At 40.9% G+C, this 25522-nt stretch overlaps 1 long non-coding RNA gene and 10 other non-coding genes across 12 annotated transcripts in view; 10 read left to right on the top strand and 1 right to left on the bottom strand.

Moving 5' to 3' along the window:
* Positions 1-2365: 2365 nt before the first annotated feature.
* trnaa-cgc (transfer RNA alanine (anticodon CGC)) lies at positions 2366-2437 on the bottom strand. The gene has a single exon. It is a non-coding gene; the product is annotated as a tRNA-Ala (tRNA).
* A 3499-nt stretch (positions 2438-5936) lies between these two features.
* Positions 5937-25522, top strand: part of LOC138242886 (uncharacterized) — a 52037-nt gene continuing 32451 nt past the window's right edge. For both annotated transcript variants that reach the window (XR_011191759.1, XR_011191758.1), the window contains exon 1: positions 5937-6582. This is a non-coding gene — a long non-coding RNA (uncharacterized lncRNA). The remainder of the gene's footprint in view (positions 6583-25522) is intronic.
* Positions 20064-20182, top strand: LOC138216103 (5S ribosomal RNA). Its single transcript, XR_011179815.1, has one exon. It is a non-coding gene; the product is annotated as a 5S ribosomal RNA (ribosomal RNA).
* LOC138216608 (5S ribosomal RNA) lies at positions 20720-20838 on the top strand. Its single transcript, XR_011180320.1, has one exon. It is a non-coding gene; the product is annotated as a 5S ribosomal RNA (ribosomal RNA).
* On the top strand, positions 21376-21494 carry LOC138218434 (5S ribosomal RNA). Its single transcript, XR_011181504.1, has one exon. It is a non-coding gene; the product is annotated as a 5S ribosomal RNA (ribosomal RNA).
* Positions 22032-22150, top strand: LOC138216606 (5S ribosomal RNA). Its single transcript, XR_011180318.1, has one exon. It is a non-coding gene; the product is annotated as a 5S ribosomal RNA (ribosomal RNA).
* LOC138219079 (5S ribosomal RNA) lies at positions 22688-22806 on the top strand. The gene has a single exon (XR_011181570.1). It is a non-coding gene; the product is annotated as a 5S ribosomal RNA (ribosomal RNA).
* On the top strand, positions 23342-23460 carry LOC138244813 (5S ribosomal RNA). The gene has a single exon (XR_011193428.1). It is a non-coding gene; the product is annotated as a 5S ribosomal RNA (ribosomal RNA).
* On the top strand, positions 23998-24116 carry LOC138216605 (5S ribosomal RNA). Its single transcript, XR_011180317.1, has one exon. It is a non-coding gene; the product is annotated as a 5S ribosomal RNA (ribosomal RNA).
* Positions 24654-24772, top strand: LOC138219068 (5S ribosomal RNA). The gene has a single exon (XR_011181569.1). It is a non-coding gene; the product is annotated as a 5S ribosomal RNA (ribosomal RNA).
* LOC138216961 (5S ribosomal RNA) lies at positions 25308-25426 on the top strand. Its single transcript, XR_011180674.1, has one exon. It is a non-coding gene; the product is annotated as a 5S ribosomal RNA (ribosomal RNA).

The raw sequence follows: 25522 nt of genomic DNA, 5'->3' as shown, positions 1-25522 counted from the left end.
AGACTTTTAATTAAATATATAAGGAACCTTTGGCCACTCACAATGATAAAATCAACCCCAGAAGGAGAGAATGCCTAAATGTTTGTGATCAATTCATAAGTATGATTTAATCCACACAAGGAACAAAAGGCACTGTCGACAGAACCAGATACAACACAACCAAAGAGACAACCTGGCTGTTATTTACATTCCCTTCAAATCAAAAGGTTAAGATAGATAGATACTTTATTGATCCCATGAGAAGAAATTGCATCTATCTATCTAAGACTCCTTGTCCTGCCTTCAGGAGCTGCTCAATTTAAAACGCAGCATCCCACAGCACTAGAGACACCCCAATATTCACTTTATACTGCACCTCAAACCATAGGTATTTTATAGCACCCAGATTGACCAGTACAGAGCACTAGATACAGTAAAACATCTTCATATTTGAAAGAAATGTGAGTGTTTTGCACATTTAAAGCTACAACAAGTAAACATTTGAGTACCTAAGTCAATATACCTGGAATGATCAATAATGACCAACATCGGCAACTTCCAAAAAAATCATTTTCACTCATTGAATTTGATCTTCATACTCACCTTGCATTCTCAGCTATAATACTTCAAAATTACACTGCAGATTTGGTGGAAAACTTCAAACAAATCTGTACAATTGTATTTTAATATCTTGGTATATGTACCTTCATTTTAATATACATGTAAGCATAAATGCTGTTCAGTATATTGTACTTTTGTTGTACTTTTTAAAACATTTTACCTGAAGATGCAAGGACTGTTATATCTTGTGATACATGCAAGACATCTGTAAAAGAAGGTGACATTTTAATAAAATTGGTGATTAAAAGAAAACCACAACTTGTATGATATTATCCCTCGATATGGAAGATCAATTGAAGGATTTGAAGAAACTATCAAAGAAACAACAGCGATACCAGATGATTTGGGTTTTGAACCAATGATTACACCTCAATAATCAATTCGTCCTCAAAAAAAGAAGAGACAGGCATGTTTTGAGCCTCATAATTATCCTCTTCTGGATCCACAAGAAACGTGTTTTGGATGTACTTATAACTTCCATCGAAAAGAGATCTCATCAGTTGCATGCAATTGAAACTTTTGACTTTTTGGATGGTATTGAAAATATTTGTTTTAAATAAAATAAACAATTTTCCAACGAAGATCTCACGAAGGATTGCCAGGATCTATTCTTAGCGTTTGGTAGTGATAACACTGCTGATATTGATGGAGTAGAAACGTACGATGCGTTGACAGGATTTCTGAAGCGAGAAGTCCTAGAATGCCGCCTATAAATGAGCTAGGATTCATACCAAGAAATACTTTTTGTTTTCCACCCAGAAGGCCGCTATTGCATTACACATCTTGTGAACATTACCAGTTTTGGTAGTTCTAGGCGCGATTTTCCAAAACCGAAACTAATAACAAAATTATTTAAGATGCACAATGTCCAAAAATTGTAAATCGAGACTAGTATTACTACAGAAGAAAATATTTAACTGAAATATTAATAAGACTATGTAAGTATAAAAAGTAGAACAATTCAATTTATATAACTTATTTTTTATTCTTATTAGAAATGGGCTCACACACCGGAAGACACTAATGTTTATCTTCGTTAGAGTGTGTGAATAACAGTTTAATTTTGTTAAAATGCAATAAATCAGCAGTAAGAAATTATTAAGAAAGTAAGAAATTGTTTTATTTCACAAACTGTAAGAGATTTTACAGTTCGTATCCTTCGCTTTGTCTTAACTTAAGCGTTCAGGATCCAAGCCCGTGTGCGGACGGTTGTGTTTCTTGAATCTCTTGTAATCATCAAAAGTCGTTGTTTAGTCCTTCAGTACTTTCTCGAGTTGTCCAATGGATATTTTATACAATCCATACTTTTCATGCTCTTTTGAATTTTCCTTCACATATGGAAAAAGTTCAAAGTGTCCTTATGGCTGTGCTCCACATCTACACGAGAGCACCTGTAACAGTACAGGACACGCAGTGAGGAATTCGCGCAGCTTTCAGCTCAGTGCGGGGTCCAGAGGGAGGACTCGCTCGCTGAACGATCTCTCAAGAAATCCCGGGTGAGATTTAACAGGTGATTTCTTCAACAGCCACGACAAGTGTGGAGACGTTTTCTGGATTTCCTGAATATGACGTTAAATTAGTTCAAATCATTTGTTGTAGTTAACAGAACTAAATGCTTTGAAGGTACATTTAAAACAGCAGAGCAACACTGTAGCACTTCGTGTGTGACTGAACTTAATTGTGTAAACCTGGCTCTCTATGAACACCAACAAAGAGTTCTCACTCAACAGAAGATTGCAATGTGAGCACAATAATATAAAGCACTTGGAGATGCCAGGGATTGAACCCGGGACCTCATACATGCGAAGCATGCACTCTACCACTGAGCTACATCCCCAGTAGTGTGTACTAATGGAGAATGCCTGCAATTTCCCACTTTCGTGTTTTCTCTACTACAGAGTAAATTCATGGGAATGAAGAAATAAGGAAGGAAAAATAATTGCATTGAAGCTTCCAGAGACTGGGCAAAAACGAATCAGTTATTTTTATATCCAGTCACACGGGCGACGGTGGTTAATTCCTCGACGGGGGAGTGCTTTTTTACCTCCTTACTCTACTGTCTTTTAATTCTGTTTTCTTTGAAAGCTTTTTGCATCTTTTAAGTGCTCTCGGTTAAACTACGCATAGAACAACAGCAGTACTGATGATTTTCATGGACCGATGCACACTTCTTCTGTACAACTCCAGTGATAAAGCCCTGTCTGTAAATATTGTAGAAGAACGAAAAAGGGCGAAACAACGCTCCAACCACAGGAATGGTAACCGGAAGGATCGTGTTCTTATTTAATATGTCATTTTGAGATGCCTTGTCAACGCAGACAGGCGTTAGAGATGAACAAATAATTTATAGTGGTGGTTGTAAACATGGAACATGTTATTTCTATACCAGGAAGAAAGGAGCAGACTCTTAAACTCTTTAACTCTTAAGTTAAAAGAGACAAAAACAACACCTAATCACAGCTAACATTAATTAAAATGACATCACAACAAAAGAGCGGAGCCTTGAGTGAATCAAATTCGTTTTCATTGAATGTCTGTGTCTTCATCACTTTGACCGGGGTAAAGTAAGCTTGAAGTTCAAAAGCGATTTTGGCACGCCTGTAGCGTTTTTATGAAACAATTGCTTTGTATATACAATTGCTCTGTGTATAAAGTACATTGTGAATGTTCAGTTTGTCTTTTTATTCCACGCACGAATATTCTTGTGTCCATATCACATATCATATAACACAGAACGCCTTCAAACCAAATGCATTTTAAAGACCACGACATTGAAAATTTTCACAACCCCTCCATAAACATATCAGTGAGCTAATTATCCTTTTCTGACAGTCGGGGTTTTGATTGATGCGCAATTACGCACCATCTGGAACACTGGGGGACCGCTGTATACATACATACGTTCACAACGCAGAAATACTGCTCAATAGAGTTTCATGCGAAAAACTCATATATGACCATAGGAAGCAGAACAGCAGTTTCTGCTGACAGACTGTCAGCACGGGAATAAAGCTTTGTTTTATTTCTGAAACCCTTTCTTTATTTCCTGTTTTCATTCTGCGGGAAAATTCCTATTCTTTACTCAACAGCTTTTTAAAAACAGCACCCATGATGTTCAAATCATGATGTCCATGATTGTTTACACAGAAGACTGGCAGAGCTTTGGGTTGTGAATCTCTTTTTCTCATGGTTTTATTGAATGTGGCACTGTGCACTAGGATAGGGGGATGCTGTTCACAAGCCAATAGCATTTAAACCACAGCACCCACAATGCTGCAAGTAAGTGTTTTACACACTAAGCAGGTCCTCTGACCTTTCCCAGCCTTGCTTTGGGTTGTGAAACCTCTTTCAGTTTTTGTTATGATTTTTTCAATACGGCACCGATTAGACATGCAATACACTGGGATAGGGAGGTCCTCTTCATGACTCAATAGCATTTGAAGCACAACATTCACAATGCTACAAACAAGTGTTTTACACACCATACAGCTCCCCTCACCTTATACAATCTTGCTTTGGGTTGTGAAAGTATTCTTTCTTTTTTTATGATTTTTTTTAATATAACACTACAGGTAATATACTGGAATAGGGGGGTCTTCTTAATACATGGGGTACATGGGGATAGCGCCTTAAAAGGTGGCTTCTCAAAGCTCTTTACAGAATGACAACAACAATAAATAAAAATACACAAGATAAAACACAATTACAATATATACAGGAGACCGTGGATGGTGGTACTAAGAAAAGCAGAGGGGTGAAGAATGGAACCAGTTCAGTAAAGGCTTTTCTAAAGAAGAGGGTTTTGAGTCTGGATTTGAAGTAGTTTAGAGAAGGTGACTCTGTGATATCCTTGGGGAGAGAGTTCCAGGGCTTGGGGCATAACAGGAGAAGGCCCTGTCACCCACAGAATGTAGATGGGCTTGGGGAACAGTTAGGAGAGCAGAATTAGAAGAGAGAAGGTTGCGAGGTGGGGAGTAGGGCGATAATAGTTCAGACAGGTAATGAGGTGCCAAGCCATGCAGAGCCTTATAGGTGAGCATGAGAAATTTCATGTGCATTTTTTCCCCTCTGTAACAAGAAACATGTGCACTCTGAATTGAGTAGGTGTCAAATTAGTAAACCTGAAATTATTTTTTGGTCATATAGTCATTAAGATCCAAAAGACTTGGACAGAGATTCAACGAGCCCAGGCATAGAGACTGAGTGTCAAGCGAGCAGGAGCGGTGAGGAAGGAGACTGCGAGAGCATAGATATAGATATATCTAGATATAGATACTTTACACAAAGTACAGACAGTGCATCAAGACAATATACTGTACAAACAGTAGACAACGTACAAGTAAACAATGCAGACATGTAAACAGTGACTGCAGACGTGCGGAATAAATAAGAAATTGAGGTAGATGTTTCTATGAAATTAACGGTATTCGAAATGTTGCAAAAAGAAAAGCGATTTGTTTTGTAAAAAAATGAGAGATGATTTTTACTTTATACAGGAAAGGCATGTGCGTCAAGTTGATCTTTTTGGATTGCACCATTTGAAAATATAAATTGGAAGTTAGTTTGGACAACTCCTGTTGGATATTGTATTACAAATAAAGTTAAAAAGATATCATTTAAAATTGTTCATAGGTTTTATCCAGTTAAATAAGTACTCTCTAAAGTACTTATTTAAGCATGAGCAGGATGATTTGTGCATTTTTTGTCGGGCTGAAAGGGAACCTTTGGTAGGTGTGTGTTTGTGAAGTTGTTTTGGACGGACTTGCACAATTTTGTTTGTAGGCATTTAAAGGTGTTTTTTTTAGGTTTAATGACTTTTATATTGTACTGTGTAAGATAACTTTTTTTAAAAAGCATTTATTTATAGCAAATTTATTAGTCATTCTTAGTAAATTTCACATTCATAAAATCAAAACGGTCCAATAATACTCCCCTTTTTAGTACTTTTCAGATGGAGTTGAAATATTATTTAAATTCTATAACAATGAAAAAAAATGCTAAAGCAAGGATCACATTTGATATATGTAAAAAATATAATTTACATCGTTACCTCTGGCAGTTAATTTTTTTTCTGTCCGTGTTTTTTTTTCTTGTATCCATTTTTGCTCCTGTAGTTGTATTTGTAAATTATTTACACATTTAATAAAAATAATAAAAAAATGTCGGCCGTATACGTTACACTATAATATAACGCAAATATCTATTCTGGACTATTTTTTTCAGATTATTTTTATTCGACTAATATTTTTGTGGTTCATAGCAACGGTTACTAAGGAAAGTTCATCTGATAACCCGGAAGTCCTCTGTTTGACCACGTTTCGCTTTCTGTGTTGAAACCCACGTGTTTACAGCGACTGCAGCTGCAGGAATTGTTTGTGTTTTTCAGATCGACTCTGAAAAACATGGAGAATCTGTTGCTTAATCTGGAAACTGAGGTGCACTCTTTCATGGAGACTGTGCTTAGCTCGATCGTGCACGAAGTTTCAGAAGTTTTCCGAAACTGGACAGATGATTCCGAGAAGTCGATTGAAGAAAAACTCCGCCGGATCTCCCAGGTTCTGGCGAGATGGGTTTTGATTAAAATCATGTCTGTCGACAATGTTTTCGGGGCCGAAATCGCGCAAATGAAGCAGGAAAACGAGCTTCACTGTTTCATGGGGGTTTTGCTCAAATCGTTTGTGTATGAAGTTTCAGAAGTTTTCTGAAACACGATGTCTGACTCCCAGGTCTCGTTTCAAGACAAACTCCACAGCGTCTCCCAGATCCTGGTGAGTCGGGCCGTGATTAATATCACACAGTGTGTCAAGGACAGTTTCGGGACAGAAATAACGCGAATGAAGGAAAACGAGACCTTTAAAGTGCGATTGCAGTTATGGGAGAAGGAGTCGGGAGCAGGAGGATATCAGGGACAGACGGATCATGTTGGACTCATGCCTCCCTGTGAAATCACTGCAGAAACAAATGAAGAAACGGAGCCGTCGGGTAAGTGCAGTGACTTTCAATTAGTAACGTTTGTGTTTAAAAACGGTGTTTTTAACTTCCTCACTGTTTAATCTGTAGTGGAGAGATGCAGAGCGAAGTAGGAGAGGTTTGTGATGTTGCCGAGGGATTATTTTCTGCGAACTAAACTAGTTGTGGTCTGGTTATATTCTCATTAATGTTATTGCTGTTCTTTAAATTTGGACAGAAATATGTCGTCAATTGATACACTTTCTCCATGTGAAAGCCAATTTAGGAGACTTTGGAGTCTTGGAAATGTTTGTGGGCAGATTATTTATCGACGTGGCGGTAACTATCTCTTCTGTGCAGTGTAAATGTACTGCATTGTTCAGCAGTGTCCAGTCAGCCAATGTGTCTGTATTAACCCCTCTCTCTCAGTGCAGTGTTAATGTACTGGAATGTCCAGTCAGTGTGTCTGTATTAACCCCCCCAGTGCAGTGTTAAATACTGGCAATTTACACCGAACAAAAGTTTTCGCGAAATTACATGCCCGACTGTCCTCCGCTGCCCTTTTCAATCTTCTGGAGAGCACAAAAGAGACTTACGGAAATTATTTTCGGTAACTTTGTTCGGTCAGCTTCTCCTCCTAGACCCTGTTAATTGCTACGATGAGTTGCTTTGTGCTCTGTTTTGCCATCTTCTGAATATACAGATGCAGCCATTCAAAGTGCGCGGTACAGACACCGCAGTACAGATACCGCAGGTAAGATGACACGCGATACCGCGGTGCGTGATTGGTTGACCGACAGGGGCACTCGTGGTCCGTTGGTCTGTCGTAGAAAGACTTACTGTAAACGTCTTTACTGTGCCCGTTGTAGATATTGAATTTTACCACTGAAGGGAAATCTTAGTAGCTGAGCATAAAAAGAATAGGAGCATACTGTAACGCGTGTGAAGGCCATAAACGATATTAATTTTGGAACGTAAACATACAGTATATGGCTGGTCTTGGTACTTTAAAGAAAAAAATACACACCAGTATTCCATTTCTCCCTAAACATTGTAAGCTTCGAAGTCTTTAACTAATGTGATACCGGAGTCAACAAGCATACTTTTAGAATTTGATTAAAAGGGAATATAATATGGAATCGCGTATCTAAAGAATTTAATAACGGTATGATTATATCCGTGTACTGCGGCAGGACTGTGTAAGGCTGTTTCGCCTACCTGATCATGCGAGCTGTCTTGTAGCCTACTGGTCTAGGTGCGTGACTACCAACTGGCTGGTTGTGTGTTCGAATCCAGCTGGTGTTGGACTTTTCATTTTTATTTATTTATTTTTTAATCGCGTAACATAAACATATTACCGTATGCAAACTGTACTGTATACAGTATGTATATGTATATTTGATGTCTTAACTGTGCCCGTTTAATTGAATTAAAAAAAATTATTTAACACGAACATTAAGCTGTTTACATCTTCCGCCTGAGAACAGTCACCCGTTGCTACCCAACGCAGAATGGTGATTGGCTGACACTATCTGACACCCCTCTGATTGGAGAAAAAAGACGTGCTGGCGTGCTATACACACTACCAGGAAGAGGATTTCTTTCTATTCAAAACGTGTATTTTAAAAGTTTAAGAAGTAAAAACCTTACAGCGTACACAGATTTCTAAACTGATCAGGATCGTTATCTTTGTCTTATGCATAATAATGTTCACCGCTCTGTCCAGCAAATTAATAATAAACTTTATTTTATATAGTGTTTTAAACGAATAAGTAATTAGATTGCTCATAAACCTAATCACTTGCTTTTTCTTTTTATTTAGGCTCAGATTTCAACTATAGATCGTATTATTAATAACCATAATAACAACCAACCAACAAAAACAACCATATAAACATAATGGTGGTGCTGGACCTTCCAGTTTTATTTATTTATTTTTTAATCGCGTAACATAAACATATTACCGTATGCAAACTGTACTGTATACAATATGTATATGAATATTTAATGTCTTAACTGTGCCCGTTTAAGTATTGAATATTCATATCTAATTTTACCACTGAAGGGAAATCTTAACATAAACATACAGTATATGGCTGGTCTCGGTACTTTAAAGAAAAAAATACACACCGGTATTCCATTTCTCCCTAAACATTGTAAGCTTCGAAGTCTTTAACGTGATACCGGAGTCAACAAGCATACTTTTAGAATTTGATTAAAAGGGAATATAATATGGAATAGCGTATCTCAAGAAATTAATAACGATATAATTATATTCATGTTGCAAAAGAACTGCAACGGACATAAAAACTCCCTTGCATGGTTTCATTACGACCAGAATCGGTCTTGAGATATTTTTAACTTGATTTACAGTATTTGAGAGGTATGTCTTAACACCGATACTACAGTGCTTAAGTACTGCTCACGTATATGTTTCTAGGTTTATATTATGCATTTCATACGGTCAAATTACTTTTGAGCAATAAGAAGCGAGAAACGGTATGCGTTTTACTTTCATTTTGTGCTGGGACCGTGGATTGATTAGAGATATCAAGTACATACAAGTCATTTTTTAAATGTTGTAGTTCGTCTTGAAAAAATGTTACGAGTACATCATCTATCAACAATTACACAGGTTCTGTTTCCATATTGCGGATTTTGGTTACGTAATATTATTTTCTAGATTTCACGTTGTGAATATGATGGGATGTCTGATGGGATGTTTCTAAAAATCCATCCTCTGTAAAACGTCTTCTCTAGTTGTCCTGCATATGTATTCGCTAATGAAGCTGTGTGTTCCAAGCCTGGATCTCTACATTTCTGTATGAACCAGCTTAGAGGGCTAAAGACAGCTTGTGTTTAAATTGAGCGTAAGGCAATTTATGCTTCTAAAGTCATGGTCAGCATTTATCTTTGTACTGTGTTGTAAACTTGTTCTGTGCCAAGTCACATTATTTTATAGCGTTTTTAAAGCGTTATCAAATACGGTGTTACTGTAGTTTACTGAGTCCCATGTCACATGGTCTGTGATTGAAACCTGTAAAACCGGTTTTATTCATCACAGCCAGCACTCTTCAGGTGTGAGGGTCTTCTGCTCAGAATGAAACGCTAAAATGTTTGTGTATATTCTAATGGTAGTGGGGGCGGGGTGTGTGGGAACAGGTTTGGTTGAAACATTTTCTCTGAAAGCATTTTCTTCTTGTAACCGATCTTGTTACAGCATGTTACAGTTTACTATTATTAACCATATTAATTTTAAGTGCTTAATGTAAAATCTTCTAAAAATATATTTTCATTGTTCAAATATACATTAAGTCTGACTATCATATAATAAGTTAAATACAAAACTAAAGAAAAAATAGGGTTAAATATAATTCAAAATATTTTGCTAACAATAACAAAAATTTACTGTTGCACACACACACACAATAGAAGCAGGAACCGCTGTCAGAAGGGAAGATATGTTCAAAATATCGCAAATATCGATCATGTTGAGATATTTTGAAATATAAAAGTCAATTGATTGTCCATAATATCGCTTACCTATTTTTTCGAAGAAATGTTTGTTAAAATAAAAGTCCAGCACCAGCTGGATTCGAACACACAACCTGCCAGTTGGTAGTCACTCACCTAGACCAGTAGGCTACAAGACAGCACGCGATGTCTGTAAACACAATGATCAGGCAGGCGAAACAGCCCTACACAGCCCTGTTGCAGTACACGGATATAATCATACCATTATTAAATTCTTTAGATACGCAATTCCATATTATATTCCCTTTTAATCAAATTCTAAAAGTATGCTTGTTGACTCCGGTATCACGTTAGTTAAAGACTTCGAAGCTTACAATGTTTAGGGAGAAATGGAATACCGGAGTGTATTTTTCCTTGTGATATTTTAAGCTCTAGTTGAATGATAGGTGTCGCATTTTAAATCATTTTCGTAGCTAGAAATTATGAAACGCCCTGTTAAAAGCAAGGAAGTTTTTATGCCCGTTGAAGTAAAACAAAATGCCTGACAAAGTATGGCTTGGACAGATTCCAAGTGCTTGTACAAATGTGCTAAAGAAATTATACTTTGAGTATACAGCTTGTCCAAAGTCATCCATTATTAATACTATTAGTAATATCTTCAGTAAAGGCTTTGATGCATAAATATTTCTGATAAAGGTAGGTTGTGTACTTCTGTCCAACTGAGCAATCTTGCTTTCATAATATATACCAACATTTTAATGACTGATGATTAACATGCTGTAATACACAGTTCAAAATTAAAGGCTCAAATGCTGTACATGAGAGGTTAAGCTCCCCCTGGCGGTTTTACAAGGCGACGCCGGATAGTAAGTCACGTGACACACGTGAACTGCGTGATACCGCGTGATACCGCGACACGCCCACCGGGGTATGCCGCGAAATACCTCACCCATTTTGAATGGCTGCATCTGTACATTTAGGACTCAGTACCGATAACACTGCTGCTATTGATGGAGAAGAAATAAGTGTATTGGTAGTTTTATCTGAGGCAAGAAGTACTAGAACACCTCCTATACAAATGTTAGGATTCAGAGCAAGAAATATTTTTCCACCTCACCCAATGGTATTGCATTAACGAAGCTGAATCTGGCTTCTTATTCGCCAGCTTCTTCTGCCTTAAATGCTGCTGCTGTGATGTTATGCCGCCTTTCACCTGTAGATGGCTCTTTACAGTAATTTTTAAAAGTACTAATCGGGATGGATTACTGTATTTATCCTCAGCAAAGGGGAATATGTAAGTAGTGAATATCCAAATAGAATTTTTGTGTGAAACACATTTCAGAAAATTGTAAACCAATTTTCAAAACTCACAATAACACAAACACAATAAGTAAATAAGACAAAGGCAAAACATAAGTTCACAGGCACTTTCTGCATATTTACCATGACCTTACCTGCTGATCATAAAAAGTCTTAAAATCTTGCATTTTACAAGAAATTTGAATATAAATGGGACATTTAGAACATATGAGAATATATGGTTAACTGAGGATGAGCAACGGGTGATGGCACTTTCTGCTTCTTGCTATAAACCTACCCCCTGGTTATAAAAATATCTAAAAAGTCTGACATTGAGGTGTGAGAGACAATTGAACAGACTATCAAAATTCTGAACTTTAGGAAATTTTACTGTGCCATTTTTTTAAATATGACCCTGTGAACATGGCATGTCCCTCCTTCCTCATTACCAAAACATCTCAATGTTCCGACACTATGTACATTACAACACTTCACTGTTGCATTTCAGTTGTGACATTGTGAACATGGCATGTTAAAGTATATAGAAAATCTAGATCAGTACAGGCTAAATGCAATTCATAGTGATTTATCATTTTCTTACTTTCTAAATAAAAAAAAAAATTCAGTGATTATGACACTTCGGTATGACATAAAATATGCTTCAATGACAGAATAAATAACCATGGAAAAAATACCCACAGTGGACATTCATATTTGTGATTATAGGAATGTTAAATATCAGGTGAGTAGCTGCGTCAGCATGCGTAGGCTGCAAAGGAACAAGTAAAAGGTTATTCCATGCTGAAAAGAGAAGAAAGGAAACAACGTGTTGGCCGTGGAGCCTTCTTCAGGTGTTAGAAAGACAGGGCAGTATGCAAAGATACATTTCTTTTTAGCTTTGCTGACTGCAGTTTATCTTTGATGACAACATCAAAGACATTAAGGAATTCTTACAGCTAACAGCTCCACATCAACTTCCTTTTATAACTAACCTCATCAGATCTCTCAACTCCCAACTCTTTCAGTTTCTCACTTCAGAGAAGGATAAAAAACTCAATCATCCTCTACAGAGAAAAACCATCAACACCTCCACCAATCCTAACCTTGTTGTTACTGTACCCTCTGGCCTTTCCCTTTCACCCCTTTGCATCCTCAGCTAACATTTTAATATTACAACACAATTACAATAGATTGTACAGTATTTACAGTTTAAAATTAAGGTAAATGTCAAAATATTAAAATCCAACTGCACAGTGCTAACAAAACAATGCTTGTCAAGTTCTCAAACAAATCTGCATTGTATTTTTAAAATATTTCAGCAGAGGATGTGACGGGAGTATAAATGACGATTCAACGATCATTTTTCTTGGGTGAATATGGTTTTCTGGGGAGTTGCGATGTTGGGCATTATTGGACATCTTTGACACGTGTTGAACAGTCGCATTTCCTACAAATATTAAAATAGCTATGGTTTAGCTCAAAAATCCAATCGACCTATGCGAAAACAATGTTTACATCGCAAAAGAACCCCGTCCCTGGTTGGACTTGAACCACCAACCTTCTGGATAACAACCAAATGCACTAACCGATCGGGCCACAGACACTGACTGGTGGAGAATTTTCTCGAATCCCCCCCAAAAAAAAATCTCTTACCGTTCTTTTTGCCGGCCAGTAATATTTCTTCTGCACTGATAACCAAGAACTGAATTTCATGTTTCGCAAGCTGTGTGAATTTAATCAAAAACAAGTTTTCCAGAAAGGAAATGAACACATGCATTTAACGAAATCAAGCCCTTTGTGAGTGCCCAAAATGGTACGTTCTGTACTACAAGATAGGAAGAAATACACAGCTGGGATTCAAACCGCAGTTCTTTTGTTTAATAAAGAGGGACTTTAACCAACTTGTTAGGAATGCCTGGTGAGAAGATACACGGATCCTGTGCAGACGCAGGCACGGGTGATAGATGAGGCAGGCGAACAAACCAGAACGAGAGGCAAGGTCGTAGTCAAAAGGCGAAAGGCAAGTCGTAATCCAGGAAGTTCACCGGTAGCAGACAGTCCGAGTCGAGAGGCGAGGTGCAAAGTCGTAAAGGCAGAAGGGGAATCCAAAATCCAGAATAAACGAGGTACGGGGGAAAACCGCCAGGTAGAGCTCTCAAGGAGTAGACTCAATACCGATCAGTGGGAAGCAGGTGAAGATGGTTTAAATAGCAGTGCGCACCGCAATGAGTGTGCACAGGTGGTTTAACTCGTGCGGCGGCGTTTGTTAATAATCACCCGCTGCTGGGTCTGATTAGCTCGCTTACGCTTTGGTCTTGACTGCCTGGTGGTCGTGACACAACTAAGCTACGGTGACATGACATCCAACCCCTTTTACAGCCACTTGGACACATCGCTCTGAGACATCTGCATTCAGAAAGCGCTGAACCTGCTCTCAGAGCAAATGGCCTCTTTTACATACAGTAGCAGCCCCGACAACGAGAAACTAAGAGAATTGGCTTTTATCTGGCATTTTTCATATCCAATGCGTTTGACATCTCCCAAGGGCTACAGAGTTCTTTTGCAACACTATTTCTTCTTCTTTTTTATTTCTGTACGCTTTGATAAAAAATGAGGAATCGTGCAGGGGAAAAATGTATTTTTTTCATAAAGAAAACGTGGACCGGGAAATGTTGTGTTGAGAAGAAGTGATTTAACATGATACGTGACCTGATTTATAGGAGCAAATGCTCACCCAGCAAGGTCTGGAGAAGTTGAAGAGTCTGGTGGATGTGATAAATATACGGTGTTGTGGAAGAAAACAGTCTTTCTTTGAATTCTCAATCAATTGGAATTTCAGTGCGAAACATAAACCCTTTGTCTGATTTAAAGAGATTATATTTTAAAACTCATAAAAAATCAGAAAACACATGTTTCTCACTTTGAAATTTTAGACAGGGCATTATATTACTAGTAGCGACGCTGAGCACACTATGGGGGAATTCAGGTTATGTGAAATACCAGCAGTTTAATAAATAACACATCTGATTTTAGATCATAAGATTGTAGGTTCGACTTCTACCTTGCTTGTGTAAATTTTATTCAAGCTCCTCAGTAATAGATGTCTATTATGTAATGAACCGCACCTGAAAGCAAACATTGGGTCTGTTTCCTCTGTTTTCCAGCATGAAATAGCAAATCGTTACAAAAAGTACCTGCTAATGTCCAATAGCGTTTTTTTTTTCAAATTACATTTTCAGGCTTCAGACACTTTTTGATAAAACAAAAGTGTCCAGAAACTCCCTAACTTTCAGGTTTGCTTGAACCTGTATTAAAAGAAGTTATTTGAAACTTCCGGGATTCCATTCTCTGATGTAGCTGTCTCTAAAGACGGATGTGATGTTTCGCAGATGTGAACTGTGCCTTCTCTCTTGTGTTCAAGGGTATTCGCTGAGTGAGATCCTAACTGTATGTCCAGTAGGGCTCTATTTTGTTTAGATTATCTATGTGGTGTACAGATAGAACTCAACTACATGGTGTGAATTCCGTGTTCAGGACGAGCAGAACCTGAAAAACTAAAAGCAGACCTCGACATAATTTGAACACACAGCCTTCTGATGTGGAGTCAGGCATGCTACATTTGCGCCACAAGGTCACAGCTATAACCACAGAAACCAAAATAGTTAGAAATATGGAACACAACTGTTGTTCCCCAAGAAGGAAAGCTGTTTTGTACTGACGTCACTCCTGTTTATGTAACCCAGATTGTGAAGACGACTCTGCCCTATCAAAGACAAATGTTAAACAAAAGTTGGAAAGCACACTCTGAACCCATCTGTATATTTGATTCCCGCGATCCTTTCAAAGTTGCTCAGTACTTTGCAAGCAAATCAAATCATTTCAGGGAAGAAACTCAGTTTAATGAACTACTTTCGTATTTTCACTCGTTGATTTTGATCTTTGTATTCTCTTTCCATTCTCAGCAATAATATTTCAAAATTACAGTTCAGATTTATTGGAAAACTTCACAAGCATTATGAGATTAGGACTGTACAATTGTTTTTTAATATCTTGGTATATTTACCTTCATTTTAATATAGATATAACCATAATTGTTGTTAAGCATATTGTACTTTTGTTGTACTTTTTAAAACATTTTAGCTGAGGACACACGGCGACTATTATACCTTGTGATACATGCAAGACATCTGTAAACGAAGATGTAATTACAATAAAATTGGCAATTAACAGAAAACCACAATTTGTATAATATTATTCCTCAATATCAATGATCAAAATGTATAAATTGATTGCTTCCTTAGTATTGCCAGGATCTATATTTAGCGTTCGGTAGCGATAACACTGCTGATATTGATTGAGTAAAAATCTATGATGTAGTGACAGCTTTATCTGAAGCGAGAAATCCTCGAACACCGCTTATGAAGTGTTAGGATTAATACCAAGAAATACCTTTTGTTTTCCCACCCAAAATGCTACTATTGCATTACACATTATGCAAACATTACCAGTTTTAGTAGCTTTCTGGGCACGATTTTCCAAAACTGAAACTAAATACAAATGATTTAAGATGAACCATGTCCAAAAATTGTAAATCAGGACTAATACAATATCAAATGAAATTACTACAGAAGAAAAGGTTTAACTGAAATATGAATAAGACTATGCAAGCCTACAAAATAGAATAATTCAATTTATATAACTTATTTTTTTCTTATTTGAGAAATGGGCTCACACACCGGAAGACACTAACGTTTCTCTTCGTTAGAATATGTGAATAACAGTTTAACCCCAAATTTCTGTAATTGTGATTCTGTTAAAATTAAAAAAAGCATCTATCAATAGTAAGAAATTATCAAGAAAGTAAGAAATTGTGTTATTTCATAAACTGTAAGACATGAAGACATTTACAGGTTATATCCTTTGCTTTGTCTTTTAACACAAGCGTTCAGGATCCAAGCCCATATTCGGACGGTTGTGTTTCTCTTGTAATCATCAAATGGCATTGTTTTGTCCGTCAGTTCTTTCTCGAGTTGTACCATGGATATTTTATTCCATCAATACTTTCCATGCTCTTTTGCATTTTCCTTCACATACGGAAAAGAACTCAAGGCATTCTTGTCACTGTGCTACACAGTACAGGACACGCAGTGAGGAATTCGCGCAGCTTTCAGCTCAGTGCGGAATCCAGAGGGAGGACTCGCTCGGTGAATGATCTCTCAGGAAATCCCGGGTGAGGTTTTTCTGCAACAGCCACGACAAGTGTGAAGACGTTCTCTGGATTTCCTGAATGTGACTTTAAATTAGTTCACATTCTTTGGTAGTTAACAGAACTAAATGCTTTGGAGGTACATCTAAAACTGCAGAGAACACTGTAGCACTTCAAGTTTAATTGTGTAAACCTGGCTCTCTATGAACACGAGCAAAGAGTTCTCACTCGACAGAAGACTGCGATGTGAGCACAGTAACATAAAGCACTTGAAGATGCTAGGGATTGAACCTGGGACCTCATACATGTAAGACAAGCACTCTACCACTAAGCTACACCCCCGACATAGAGAACTTCCAAAGATGTGCAGGTGCTCACAGACCACAATCCATCTTTTGCATCTTTTAAGTGCTCTTGATTAAACTATGCATAGAAAAACAGCAGTACTGATGATTTTCATGGACTGATGCACACTTGTTCTGTACAACTCCAGTGATAAAACCTTGTCTGTAAATATTGTAGAACGTAAAAGGGTGAAACAACGCTCCAACCACAGGAATGGTAACAGAAAGGATCATTTTCTTATTTAATACCTCCTTTTGAGATGCCTTGTCAACGCACACAGACGTTAGAGCTGAACAAATATTTTGTACACAAGACGGCAGTGCGATATTAAAATTCCTGTCTTCTTGATGGATTCAGACTGGTAGCCAGAGGACGCCGGGACAACGCCCATTGGACAACTGCTGGAACAGAGGCTGCAACAGAGCTTGTCAGCTGGTTTGGTGTTCGTGCCGGGAGATTCCAAATCCATACACAGTGGATAAGTAAACCCCATGTTCTACATTCTGTCTCGAGAATTCAGTTGTACCTCAAAAAAAGTTGTTATCAATTTAATTCATGAGTAATGTATTTACTTCCGAGTTTAGAGTAACAGTGGGTAATAACACTGATTAGCGATTTGGTAACCGAACGATATATATTGACATATATATATCCTGCAAGTACACAGCCACCACCACACTCATTCAAGGCCCCTCAGGACAATTCCGGATCACCCAGACAGCATCTTGTACCTCCAGCAACCTTATTTACTGTATCTCTTGCAGTAAATGTCCAGCCATCTACATTGGAGAAACAGGAAGGAGACTCGGAGACCGCTTCAGAGAACACGTCAGGGCTGTGAAGATTAAAGATCTCTCCAAGCCCATTGTTTCTCATTTCACCTCTGACGGCCACGACCACACTAATCTCTCCGTCTGTGTTCTCAAAGACGGTTTTCCGAACTCATACATCAGAAAGACCACCGAAACTAAAATTATTCTGCAGTTAGGATCACACATTCTCCCTTCCCTTAACGACAGATTACTGTTCTTTTAAATTTTCTCCATTCATTGGAAGTTTCATTTCACACCTCTCTGCACCCATTCTGACTTCACACCTCTTGATTGGCCTCTCTTTCTGTCCCCTGCTCCCGCCTCTCACTCCTCCTCCCTCCCAACCTTTGTTCTCCCGCTACTTTACCTTTGCCTACTGCCTTGTCTCTCTCACACCTGAAGAAGGCTCCACGGCCGAAACGTTGTGTTCTCTTTCTCCTTCTTTTTTTCAGCATGGAATAAACCTATTACTTGTTATATTGACATATATTCTCTGCTGTGTATCTTTGTGTTTGCATCTCTTCGAGATTATATACCTTGTATATTGATAACCCTCACAGTAAGGTCTGCCACTCGTATCCAGGCAGACTAGTATATGTTTGGTGCACAATTTATGTTAATAAATGTATCTCGTGTATTGAACCCGTGTGTGTGCGTTGTTAGTTGTTCTGACGATTGATTTTCTAAAAGCCACAACGAACAACCTCGTGATTACTGCTACAATTAATAATTGTCTCAGTAAACCCATCAAACCTCTACAACCACGATACACCACCATAAACTATATTAATTTAGGAACATAAACATATAGTGTAAACTGTATATGGCTGGTATTGGCAGTTTAAAGAAAAAAATACACACCAGTATTCCACTTTCTTCCTAAACATTTTAAGCATCAAAGTCTTACATGTAGTAAGATTTTACCACGTTTCGGAAACGTTTTTACATGCTCCTTCTGACCATCTTAACTTTATATACTTGTACGTGAAAAGTCATAAGATATTCACATTTTCTGTGAATGTGCTCGTTATCGGAGTAAACAAAAGCATAGTTTAAGAATTTGATTAATAGGGAATATAATATGGAATCACGTACCTAAAGAAATTAAAAACGATATAATTATTTTTATGTACTGTAGCTCAAATAGTAGTATAATACACTTTCTATGGATACATGTGCTTCTATGCAACGCAGAAGCACATCCACAAGTAACATTACCTAGCTAAAAGAGGACATTGGCTAGCCATTATGATAAATACAGTGGAAAAAAGCAATTGGGAAAATAAGACCTGCTGATCTGTTATACATACCAGGAAGAGAACAGAATATGATTTTTTTCTGTTCGAAACGTGTGTTGTCTTTATGAAGTTCATGTATTTTAAACGTTTAATTAAGAAGAAAAAAACTTACAGAAAGATACTAAGCTGATCACGAGATAGAAAGATCACCCGTTTTTCGCGCATAAAAAGTGGCTATTAACTGGGTGAACTGTTATTAACTGGAGTCAACTGGGTGAAAACACATAATATGAACATGAAACAAAACAAAAAATAAAAATAAGATACAATCTACAGACATTAAAACCGGTGTCATGGAAATATAACTATCAAGGAAGCCACAAGAGAGAGTTCTCACCTGAGTAAGGTCTTTATTTCAATATTGGGAGCAACCAGAGACTCAATTTGTTACAAGCAGTACAGGGTTTTCATAAGACGTTGCGCTGTAAAAAAGCTCAGCGCTTTGTCCATTCTAAAACTTCCACTTTCCCTAAGAGAAAACAGATTACATCAAAAAGCGAAAGAAGAAGCACTAGATATGTTATTCAAAGCTTATCAGTTACTTTCAGCTAATTCTAATGACCCAGACAGCATATATTGTTTTGGTACATTGTCTTCTAAAGTAACCTAAACAGTGTACTTTGTTGACGCACTGTTTTCTAAAATTCTGCACGTACTGTAGCACAGCAATTACATCCTTGAAATATATTATCTAAAAGCCCCAATATATTTCTTTGCAAAGCTCTCTACATTTTAAGAATCAATTTACTTATTAGATTTCCACTTCAAGACTTGTTCGGCTGGCGTTCGGGGAGTCGCGTTTTTCAGAATTGTATTGAGATCGTTTTCCACAGAGCTCAGATGTCAAAGCACAGCAGCAGCTCTCCACAGCGATCCTCTATAGCGCCCTTTCTCCCGCAGCTCCGTCCTCATTGGAAGGAAGCAAGAGTGAAAGGCTGAAGTGAAATAGAGTGGGGACGAAGGCAGTGAAGAGAGAGAACGTGGGAAGAAGAGAAAAACGCAAGGGAAAAAAAGCAGCGTCGTAAAAGAGGTGACGGAGCTGTCCTCTCAATAAGAAGGGTGCCAGCGAGCCTTGCTCTCGCTTACGGCCACACCCCCTTGAGCACGCCTGATCTCCTCTGATCTCGGAAGCTAAACAGGGATGGGCCTGGTTAGTACTTGGATGGGAGACCGCCTGGGAATACCAGGTGCTGTAAGCTTTTAAGCGCAGGAGGCGCCCTATCCCCGCTCGCTCGCTCATTCCCCTGTTCACACGTGCAGTGCGGCTTGTCCGTCTGTTTATTTGTCAGCTTTGGCGAGACACGGGTGCTTGTGTATTAGCGTGAGCGTTTTTTATTCTGATCAGGAACAGTTTAACAAGTCCGCAAAGGATCGAGGAAAGGTTTATCGCCAGCTGAAAAGAGACACAGCGCTTCGGCTGTGGAGACTTGTTCGGCTGGCGTTCGGAGAGTCGCGTTTTTCAGAATTGTATTGAGATCGTTTTCCACAGAGCTCAGATGTCAAAGCACAGCAGCAGCTCTCCACAGCGATCCTCTATAGCGCCCTTTCTCCCGCAGCTCCGTCCTCATTGGAAGGAAGCAAGAGTGAAAGGCTGAAGTGAAATAGAGCGGGGACGAAGGCAGTGAAGAGAGAGAACGTGGGAAGAAGAGAAAAACGCAAGGGAAAAAAAGCAGCGTCGTAAAAGAGGTGACGGAGCTGTCCTCTCAATAAGAAGGGTGCCAGCGAGCCTTGCTGTTGCTTACGGCCACACCCCCTTGAGCACGCCTGATCTCGTCTGATCTTGGAAGCTAAACAGGGATGGGCCTGGTTAGTACTTGGATGGGAGACCGCCTGGGAATACCAGGTGCTGTAAGCTTTTAAGCGCAGGAGGCGCCCTATCCCCGCTCGCTCGCTCATTCCCCTGTTCACACGTGCAGTGCGGCTTGTCCGTCTGTTTATTTGTCAGCTTTGGCGAGACACGGGTGCTTGTGTATTAGCGTGAGCGTTTTTTATTCTGATCAGGAACAGTTTAACAAGTCCGCAAAGGATCGAGGAAAGGTTTATCGCCAGCTGAAAAGAGACACAGCGCTTCGGCTGTGGAGACTTGTTCGGCTGGCGTTCGGAGAGTCGCGTTTTTCAGAATTGTATTGAGATCGTTTTCCACAGAGCTCAGATGTCAAAGCACAGCAGCAGCTCTCCACAGCGATCCTCTATAGCGCCCTTTCTCCTGCAGCTCCGTCCTCATTGGAAGGAAGCAAGAGTGAAAGGCTGAAGTGAAATAGAGCGGGGACGAAGGCAGTGAAGAGAGAGAACGTGGGAAGAAGAGAAAAACGCAAGGGAAAAAAAGCAGCGTCGTAAAAGAGGTGACGGAGCTGTCCTCTCAATAAGAAGGGTGCCAGCGAGCCTTGCTCTCGCTTACGGCCACACCCCCTTGAGCATGCCCGATCTCGTCTGATCTCGGAAGCTAAACAGGGATGGGCCTGGTTAGTACTTGGATGGGAGACCGCCTGGGAATACCAGGTGCTGTAAGCTTTTAAGCGCAGGAGGCGCCCTATCCCCGCTCGCTCGCTCATTCCCCTGTTCACACGTGCAGTGCGGCTTGTCCGTCTGTTTATTTGTCAGCTTTGGCGAGACACGGGTGCTTGTGTATTAGCCTAAGCGTTTTTTATTCTGATCGGGAACAGTTTTACAAGTCCGCAAAGGATCGAGGAAAGGTTTATCGCCAGCTGAAAAGAGACACAGTGCTTCGGCTGTGGAGACTTGTTTGGCTGGCGTTCGGAGAGTCGCGTTTTTCAGAATTGTACTGAGATCGTTTTCCACAGAGCTCAGATGTCAAAGCACAGCAGCAGCTCTCCACAGCGATCCTCTATAGCGCCCTTTCTCCCGCAGCTCCGTCCTCATTGGAAGGAAGCAAGAGTGAAAGGCTGAAGTGAAATAGAGCGGGGACGAAGGCAGTGAAGAGAGAGAACGTGGGAAGAAGAGAAAAACGCAAGGGAAAAAAAGCAGCGTCGTAAAAGAGGTGACGGAGCTGTCCTCTCAATAAGAAGGGTGCCAGCGAGCCTTGCTGTTGCTTACGGCCACACCCCCTTGAGCACGCCTGATCTCGTCTGATCTTGGAAGCTAAACAGGGATGGGCCTGGTTAGTACTTGGATGGGAGACCGCCTGGGAATACCAGGTGCTGTAAGCTTTTAAGCGCAGGAGGCGCCCTATCCCCGCTGGCTCGCTCATTCCCCTGTTCACACGTGCAGTGCGGCTTGTCCGTCTGTTTATTTGTCAGCTTTGGCGAGACACGGGTGCTTGTGTATTAGCGTGAGCGTTTTTTATTCTGATCAGGAACAGTTTAACAAGTCCGCAAAGGATCGAGGAAAGGTTTATCGCCAGCTGAAAAGAGACACAGCGCTTCGGCTGTGGAGACTTGTTCGGCTGGCGTTCGGAGAGTCGCGTTTTTCAGAATTGTATTGACATCGTTTTCCACAGAGCTCAGATGTCAAAGCACAGCAGCAGCTCTCCACAGCGATCCTCTATAGCGCCCTTTCTCCCGCAGCTCCGTCCTCATTGGAAGGAAGCAAGAGTGAAAGGCTGAAGTGAAATAGAGCGGGGACGAAGGCAGTGAAGAGAGAGAACGTGGGAAGAAGAGAAAAACGCAAGGGAAAAAAAGCAGCGTCGTAAAAGAGGTGACGGAGCTGTCCTCTCAATAAGAAGGGTGCCAGCGAGCCTTGCTGTTGCTTACGGCCACACCCCCTTGAGCACGCCTGATCTCGTCTGATCTCGGAAGCTAAACAGGGATGGGCCTGGTTAGTACTTGGATGGGAGACCGCCTGGGAATACCAGGTGCTGTAAGCTTTTAAGCGCAGGAGGCGCCCTATCCCCGCTCGCTCGCTCATTCCCGTTCACACGTGCAGTGCGGCTTGTCCGTCTGTTTATTTGTCAGCTTTGGCGAGACACGGGTGCTTGTGTATTAGCGTGAGCGTTTTTTATTCTGATCAGGAACAGTTTAACAAGTCCGCAAAGGATCGAGGAAAGGTTTATCGCCAGCTGAAAAGAGACACAGCGCTTCGGCTGTGGAGACTTGTACGGCTGGCGTTCGGAGAGTCGCGTTTTTCAGAATTGTATTGAGATCGTTTTCCACAGAGCTCAGATGTCAAAGCACAGCAGCAGCTCTCCACAGCGATCCTCTATAGCGCCCTTTCTCCCGCAGCTCCGTCCTCATTGGAAGGAAGCAAGAGTGAAAGGCTGAAGTGAAATAGAGCGGGGACGAAGGCAGTGAAGAGAGAGAACGTGGGAAGAAGAGAAAAACGCAAGGGAAAAAAAGCAGCGTCGTAAAAGAGGTGACGGAGCTGTCCTCTCAATAAGAAGGGTGCCAGCGAGCCTTGCTCTCACTTACGGCCACACCCCCTTGAGCATACCCGATCTCGTCTGATCTCGGAAGCTAAACAGGGATGGGCCTGGTTAGTACTTGGATGGGAGACCGCCTGGGAATACCAGGTGCTGTAAGCTTTTAAGCGCAGGAGGCGCCCTATCCCCGCTCGCTCGCTCATTCCCCTGTTCACACGTGCAGTGCGGCTTGTCCGTCTGTTTATTTGTCAGCTTTGGCGAGACACGGGTGCTTGTGTATTAGCCTAAGCGTTTTTTATTCTGATCGGGAACAGTTTTACAAGTCCGCAAAGGATCGAGGAAAGGTTTATCGCCAGCTGAAAAGAGACACAGCGCTTCGGCTGTGGAGACTTGTTTGGCTGGCGTTCGGAGAGTCGCGTTTTTCAGAATTGTACTGAGATCGTTTTCCACAGAGCTCAGATGTCAAAGCACAGCAGCAGCTCTCCACAGCGATCCTCTATAGCGCCCTTTCTCCCGCAGCTCCGTCCTCATTGGAGGGAAGCAAGAGTGAAAGGCTGAAGTGAAATAGAGCGGGGACGAAGGCAGTGAAGAGAGAGAACGTGGGAAGAAGAGAAAAACGCAAGGGAAAAAAAGCAGCGTCGTAAAAGAGGTGACGGAGCTGTCCTCTCAATAAGAAGGGTGCCAGCGAGCCTTGCTGTTGCTTACGGCCACACCCCCTTGAGCACGCCTGATCTCGTCTGATCTTGGAAGCTAAACAGGGATGGGCCTGGTTAGTACTTGGATGGGAGACCGCCTGGGAATACCAGGTGCTGTAAGCTTTTAAGCGCAGGAGGCGCCCTATCCCCGCTCGCTCGCTCATTCCCCTGTTCACACGTGCAGTGCGGCTTGTCCGTCTGTTTATTTGTCAGCTTTGGCGAGACACGGGTGCTTGTGTATTAGCGTGAGCGTTTTTTATTCTGATCAGGAACAGTTTAACAAGTCCGCAAAGGATCGAGGAAAGGTTTATCGCCAGCTGAAAAGAGACACAGCGCTTCGGCTGTGGAGACTTGTTCGGCTGGCGTTCGGAGAGTCGCGTTTTTCAGAATTGTATTGACATCGTTTTCCACAGAGCTCAGATGTCAAAGCACAGCAGCAGCTCTCCACAGCGATCCTCTATAGCGCCCTTTCTCCCGCAGCTCCGTCCTCATTGGAAGGAAGCAAGAGTGAAAGGCTGAAGTGAAATAGAGCGGGGACGAAGGCAGTGAAGAGAGAGAACGTGGGAAGAAGAGAAAAACGCAAGGGAAAAAAAGCAGCGTCGTAAAAGAGGTGACGGAGCTGTCCTCTCAATAAGAAGGGTGCCAGCGAGCCTTGCTGTTGCTTACGGCCACACCCCCTTGAGCACGCCTGATCTCGTCTGATCTCGGAAGCTAAACAGGGATGGGCCTGGTTAGTACTTGGATGGGAGACCGCCTGGGAATACCAGGTGCTGTAAGCTTTTAAGCGCAGGAGGCGCCCTATCCCCGCTCGCTCGCTCATTCCCGTTCACACGTGCAGTGCGGCTTGTCCGTCTGTTTATTTGTCAGCTTTGGCGAGACACGGGTGCTTGTGTATTAGCGTGAGCGTTTTTTATTCTGATCAGGAACAGTTTAACAAGTCCGCAAAGGATCGAGGAAAGGTTTATCGCCAGCTGAAAAGAGACACAGCGCTTCGGCTGTGGAGACTTGTTCGGCTGGCGTTCGGAGAGTCGCGTTTTTCAGAATTGTATTGAGATCGTTTTCCACAGAGCTCAGATGTCAAAGCACAGCAGCAGCTCTCCACAGCGATCCTCTATAGCGCCCTTTCTCCCGCAGCTCCGTCCTCATTGGAAGGAAGCAAGAGTGAAAGGCTGAAGTGAAATAGAGCGGGGACGAAGGCAGTGAAGAGAGAGAACGTGGGAAGAAGAGAAAAACGCAAGGGAAAAAAAGCAGCGTCGTAAAAGAGGTGACGGAGCTGTCCTCTCAATAAGAAGGGTGCCAGCGAGCCTTGCTCTCACTTACGGCCACACCCCCTTGAGCATGCCCGATCTCGTCTGATCTCGGAAGCTAAACAGGGATGGGCCTGGTTAGTACTTGGATGGGAGACCGCCTGGGAATACCAGGTGCTGTGAGCTTTTAAGCGCAGGAGGCGCCCTATCCCCGCTCGCTCGCTCATTCCCCTGTTCACACGTGCAGTGCGGCTTGTCCGTCTGTTTATTTGTCAGCTTTGG

Source organism: Lepisosteus oculatus, chromosome 14 (assembly GCF_040954835.1).
Source record: "Lepisosteus oculatus isolate fLepOcu1 chromosome 14, fLepOcu1.hap2, whole genome shotgun sequence".
NCBI lineage: Eukaryota > Metazoa > Chordata > Actinopteri > Semionotiformes > Lepisosteidae > Lepisosteus > Lepisosteus oculatus.
Note: the sequence above shows the minus strand (reverse complement) of the source record. Positions and strands in the feature narration are given on the sequence as shown.